The sequence below is a fragment of the Vicia villosa genome, unplaced genomic scaffold (assembly GCF_029867415.1).
Source record: "Vicia villosa cultivar HV-30 ecotype Madison, WI unplaced genomic scaffold, Vvil1.0 ctg.000121F_1_1, whole genome shotgun sequence".
Lineage (NCBI taxonomy): Eukaryota > Viridiplantae > Streptophyta > Magnoliopsida > Fabales > Fabaceae > Vicia > Vicia villosa.
Window position 1 is genome coordinate 1,134,159 of NW_026705023.1, and position 7,009 is coordinate 1,141,167.

Below are 7,009 nucleotides of genomic sequence, written 5' to 3' on the forward strand. Positions count from 1 at the left end.
TTATGTTTAAGACCTTCTACTAGTAACACATCATTTATAGTTGTGGTAGACGGGTTACCTACACTTCCTTTACCAAGTATAGCTCCCCGATTGTTGTCTCCACAGGTGACCTACCCCTTTTTCTTTGCGTGGAACTCAACAAAGAGTGATATGTCTCCCGTCATGTGTCTTGAACATCCGCTATCAAAGAACCACAACCTTTCGGCAATGTCAAGACACTTTTCCTGCAAAATTAATTTAGAGTGGAAGGTCCCCAATCTTCATTGGGTCCTAGGTGGTGAGTACATAAACTGTTGCACTTAGGCAACCATTGAAATACTCCTTTAGGAACTAAAATCCTCCTAAATTTGCATTTTTCAATGGTATGTCCCTTTTTGCAACAATAGTGACAAGTAATATGATGAGAGTATGATATTTTGCTAGTTGATACTTTTGGTACAAAAGTGTATTTACTATATAAAGGAGTATACGATCTTTTGAACTTATTTGGATCAACCGCAAAGGTCACTTTTGGTTGTAGAGACTTATCTAATTTGGCCTTTAGATCTCTCACTTCTTTTTGCCAAATATGTCATGTCTCACAACCAAACCATGATGTAGGATCTTCCTCAATTTTATCCTTTTGAATATCTAGCATAGATTGTTTTAAAGCTTCCATGTCCTTTTCGGTCTTCTCAACTTTTGATTCAAGATATGAAAAAAATTTCTTATTTGAGGCCAAAAGTTTGAAAGCTTCAATTGCATCTCTATGTAGTTCTTCAAAGGCTAATTTTAATTGAGCATGAGATACCTTATGTACAAGTTCAGGTTTAAGATGACTTATGTCATACCCCAAAATTTACCCGTTATATTTCGTTTTTAAGGGAGTTAAAAATTAGGAGCCATAGGGTTTGATATACCTATTATTAAACTTGCTCTCCTATAAAATTCCCGTATAATTCGGTTTAAAATAAAATGGAGGGGTAAATAGCAAATGTTGGAGATCCAAGTTGTGTTAGGCCTATTTGTTCCCATTATCTAATCCTTTTAACAAATAATATTATCACTAACTATTAACATTAATATTATTAGTTCTACTATTAATAATTAGATTGGTATTAGAATTATTAATATAGTATTGTTAATTATTAGGATATTATTAATTGTTATTTTCATTGGATTATTATTAGGAATATATTACCAGCTTACTGTTTAATTAATTAAATGATTAAATAAGTGAAATAGAGTTATTTGGTTTTTTTGGTTGTTTGTTTGTGGATTGTTGTTGCCATGCGTTTGGGCCAAAAAAAAAAAAAATCATGGAGAAAAAAAAGAAAAGAAGAAAGAGAGCTTTGAAGAAACGTGAAAGAAGGGACCAAGAATGGCAAGTTTGGAATCCATGACCAAATCAAATCTTGTTTCTTCAATTACAGAGATTCTGATTGAGTTCTCTTAACCTAATGGAATCATATATAAATCAACAAGAATGGCAGACGCAAGGGGGAGATTTTTCGGCCTCCAAAACTAACGTAAAAAGCTTCAAAAAAATGGAGAAAAAGTGATTGTGGGATTCGGGGATTGAGTCCGATTCAAGGATTTCTATTGATCCAAGCACACTCCAGAGGCGTCTCTGAGGGTACTCCGATCCGTTTTCAGGCTCAAAGCTCTCTGAGTTAAGACCAATTCGTCACGGTTTGGCCTTTCTTTGAAACTTTTGATTTCGTGGATTTATGCATTGTAAATCTAATTTAATCGTATATTCATGTTCATAATCATGTTTAAAACGTTTTAGAATCGTTTAATTGAAGTTTCTTGGTAGATTTAATGTTTCACCATTGTTAGGTTTTAGAAGCTTGAAATTGGGATTTTTCATTAGAGACCAAATTAACTCAAATCAAGGGCTCTATCATGTTTAGAAATTGATTTCTGATTTAATCATGATCTTATTTGGGATTTATTTAATATGTATGGTGAGTTTGGCAATTGCAGGGCTATGGCTACGTTCTAAAACTGTGGTTAAAAGGTCTGTGTGTTTTCTCTAAAAAAATCCACGAAGAGGAAGAACAATGAAAGGACGCTGAGTTTGTTTTAAAACTGTTTTACGCTTTTAAAAGGTTTGTGTAGGATATGTTTCAATTCAATGTTAGTGAGTGAGGCATGGCGCAATGGCAAAGGGAAGAGTCTAAATACCAATCACACCTGGGTTCGATCCCTGGGTGTTGCAATTTTTTTAAATTTCGTTTTGTTAAAATCTGCTCATAGATCTAGCGTGCGCGCACTATAAGGGTTTACGGTACGCCTTCACCCTGCTGCCACCGGATCTCTCCAGAGTCAGATCCAAAGATCCAGGAAGAATACGTCCATGGTGCACTCCCAAGAAGTAGCAACACAGGATTCAAGCCAGGTTTTTGTTATATATTTTTCTATTTATTTTATTATATACTTGTTTATACTAGGACAATTAAATTAATTTATTTATTTGATTAGGATTAATAATATAATTAGGATTAGGACTATAATTAACATTAAGATTGTCCCGATTATTCTCCCGATCATTTCGATTAATTTGATTAAATTTATTTAATCATTTTTAATTATTATAATCATAAAAACCTTAGAAAGGTGACCAACGCATTAGGGTTTGCCCCAATCCCATTTGGGCAAAAATTTCAATTGATTCTTGATTAATTTTAAATTTTCTCCTCGAACCGACTATACCTATTAGTCGCATTAGGCGAGAAATAATTTTGATCAATTCAATTTATTTAATTAATTCTTACTAATTCTTTCTTCGACCCGACTAAAGCTATTAGTCGCATTAGACGAGAGATAAAAGGATAAAACATGAGATTTAATTACAAAATTAAAACACATCTAATTTGCTGCCCGCGACGATCGAATCTATCGATCAGAGTAACCAGCAATGCCCCTTTAATCCGTTAACTATAATGATCAAACCTATTGATCATCGCAACTAACGGTGACATATTAAACCAGGGTTGTACGCCCAAATCTTAAAATACACTAAACCACGACACTACGGATTTTCATCCTTTTCAATCAGGCAACTCAAAATACCTTTCAAATCACAACTTTCAACAACTACGACAGGCCAGTCAAAAAGCCTTCAAACAATCAATTCAAATTCTAAGGCGTACAACCCTGTGCCCGAACTACGTAGACTCTGATCCTCCATAAGGAGGTACGTAGGCACTTGGATAACCAAGGCGAGTCCCCTTCCCCAAAACCTCAATTCAGTTCAAATCTCACTTTTCGCCCTATTCACTTCCTTAGCTATAAACCTCAATATTTAGCCATTAACCTTTACTTTGAACATAAAACCTTAGGAAAGGGTTGAGGGTGCCTAACACCTTCCCTCAACCTGATTATAATAACTTACCCTGAATCTCTCAACTGCATAGGGTTTCCTATTCGCCCTTCAGAATAGGTGGCGACTCTAAAACTTTAATTTTTAGGGCAGGTTGCTACAGCTGGCGACTCTGCTGGGGAGACACTTAATGGTGAATTATTAGGCTCCTATAGGTTTTGACAGGGTTTAGGTTTTGGCGAATCATTTAGGGTTTGGCTAGTTTGCCTAAATTAGGGTTTGGTTTAGGATTTAGGTTTTCCTTTTTTTATTAAATATTTAAATTTTTATTTATTTATTTATTCATCTGCAATTTATTCATTTACATTCAATTGAATTAAATATTTTTATATTTGTTATTTTATTGTATTCTGTTGGGATATTATAAATTGCTGTTAAGCCTAAGCGTGGGAATTATAATAATGACCAGAGGGGAATTACATCGCCTACGAGTCTTATTATAATCCACTCAGAGTGGGTTAAATATTCGGAAAGGTCTGATACGAGTGTTGGCTGGAGATTTCGTTTGGGAAGATTAACCTTCGAAAAGCTTGAGTTCGAAGAATGATGGTTACTGAAGACCATCTTTGAAGATTTAAGAATGGCTACTGACGGCCATGTTTCAAGAGAAATGTCTAAGTTGGAACGAAAGAGAGGAGTGTTAATGCTAACACAAAAGGCACTTTTTGCCAAGACTTAGACAATTCGCGGAAAATTGCATGAAGTACTGAAGCTTAGTGTATTTCCGCATCAATTTCGAATATAGCTATACTGCCACGCGTCGAAAAGGACTCGAGCGGGAAGATTTGAATTGCGAAACGGTTTCCATAAACTGCACATCGACAGATGGCGTCCCCAGGGTTCTCGTGGATAACGTGGCATTAGATTATTGTACGACCGTTAGGGTCGAATTTAGTATAAATAGGAGTCTTAATGATAGGATTTCGTGTGTTCATTTTGTACAAATTACTCACATATCGCTCAAGTATCAAGTGTTAAGAGAAAGAGTTCGCTGAGAAATGTACGTATGACACCATCAATTTGAATACATGTGTATTTACTTTTATCAAATGTCTTTTAATTTCTTTACTTCTCTTTCCCTGTTCATGCCTTTACTTTCAAAGTCATTTAATTTCATGCGCGTTACTTTTCTTGCAGTTTAATTTTCTTGCAATTTACATTCTCGCAATTTACATGTTTCTCTTATTACGATTTATGTTTCGAAGTTATACTAACTTATGCAATTAGCGTTGTATCGAATGATTAACCATTTGAACATAAGTTTCTTGAAATCAAAACAAACAGGTATGAACCAAATCACATCAATAAACCTTTTGTTTGACTATGTCCTAGGATCAATCTAGTCGATCCTGCGAGTAACCAAATCATATTTATTATAGTTTGGAAGACTAGCGGTTGTTTACCGGAAATCACCGTAAACAACGAGGCTCGACCTTGTTGAGGGCTGGACTGGGTATTTAGCTGATCTCTCTGGGAACCAACCCTAAAATTCGAACCTCATGGACCAATGAGTTGTTCCAAAATCCAAAGAGACAAAAAGTCTCGGCGGCTACTGTTGCACCCCAAAATTTGCCCACATATTTATCCCTGACTGGTTTTCACTCCATGTTCATATGCATCTGTCATTTAGGCCATCTAACATTCATACATTCATTAATCAAATAACTTTGCATTGGATCAAGGATCTTGAAAGCTAGGGTTTTCATATGGTCATTCATGGTGGACTTCTTTCCCCTAAAGCTGCAAGGTTTTCCTTTATGAAAATTCACCAGGGGCAAGAGATAATAAAAAGTTTCTTATGCATGGTGTCTGCCATCGTTAATTCAACTGAGATTCATTGGATTCCATGTCAAGAGATTCTTAGGTTCTTCAACTCCTATCTTCTTCAAGAATTTCTTAAGACATTATTGTTATGTTGGATTGGAGTTCGAATGTGAATCAAGACATAAAGAAATAGTGTGGCGATGAAGGCTTTTGTTTGTCACTTTTAATGCAAGTAATTTGGTTCATTGGTCGAGTAGGGATTTAGTTGAAGTGAAGTTCATTCAAGCGATGTCTTTAACTTATTAAAAATTTAAGAATCAATACCGTTCTCCATTATTCACTTCATGCCCAGACACGCACCAAGTTTATGAGGAATTCAAGTTCATCCATGTCAAGGTTTCACTTTTTATGTCTTGAAGGTTTAGATGAATAAAATGTCAAGGGTTAAGTTCTCAGATTCATGGGATTGAATTTCTTACAAGGATTCATTGTATCAACATCCATTACAAATTACAAAGAAAATATACAAATTCGTCACTCATTCAAACATAGTCCATACATTTACAAAAAAAAAAGGGGATTTTCCAAACACCATTACATACATTACAAGTCTCAATCGTTACAAGGAAAATTACAACAACAAAAAAAAGAAAGAGATCCATTAAAATTATTGTGACTTCATTCAGCCACATCCCGATTTCATCTTTTGCTTGGAAAAGATCTTCATGGGTCCCCTTGAGGTGTTCATCACATCATCATCACACCATTCCTTCATAATCCATCCATATAGTTCAATTAACCAAGCCAAAACCTGCAACATTAATCAACACCACCATTATGCAAGTTCAGTTTAAACCACATGCCATACTAATCCTACACAAAGTCCATAACAGTCCACATGTTTCAAATCATTAAGTCTTTCTACCATTCAAAACCTACACCACACAAACACTAAATCAACTTGCAGCCTCATTAATTTCAGATTAAACAAAAGAAAGTCAATTCTGCAACTTTAGAATATCCACATATCAGCCCCCCATAAATCACCCCAAACTCCAAACATTTTCAAACTTACAAAAAATCTAGCAAAGTCATAAACCTAAACCAACTGTCAAACCATTTAATCCTAACCTCTAACAGTTTTAACTAACCCCCAACAGATTTTTAACCATCTTATAACAGTTACAACCGCATTCAGACCAACCTATAACTAATTTTATAACAAACTTTTCCAGCCATAACAGAATTGCAAAACCCTTCCTATTTTCTCTAACAGATTCTAACCAATTTCAGCCCCATAACTAACTCAGTTTCAAACCAGTGTAACTAACTTCCCTAACTAACACCAACAGAAACTGAACCATAAGAGAATGAGAAAGGAAAACCAAACCTGAAACTCTATATAAACAGAACTCTTCACTTCTCAATGCCCTTCACTTCCATTCATCATCTTCACTCTTCAATTCAACCATTCTCCACTCTGTTTCCATCTCCTCCACCACTCTCATTCATCTCCATTTTCACCTTCTTCTTGAATCCATCTTCATCACCTTCTTCAATCATCACCTTCATCCCTCACCTCAATTTCTTCATCTTCATCACCTTCTCAAAATCGCAGCAATCTTCATCTGTTCAATCTCCATACACAGCTTCATAACCATCAATTCTTCAATCTTTCCTCCAATCTTCACCACCTCACATAAAACCTTCATCCTCTTTATCTCCATGGATTCGGCAGAGGAATTGCCCTAACAGAAAGAATCATTACCAAAAAATCAGAAGCAGATGAATTCAATGCAAACAGAATCTCAGAAAAGGAGGAGAAAGGAAATCGTAACAAAAAAAATTCACCTTCATCTTTCTCTCAGTATCTTCATC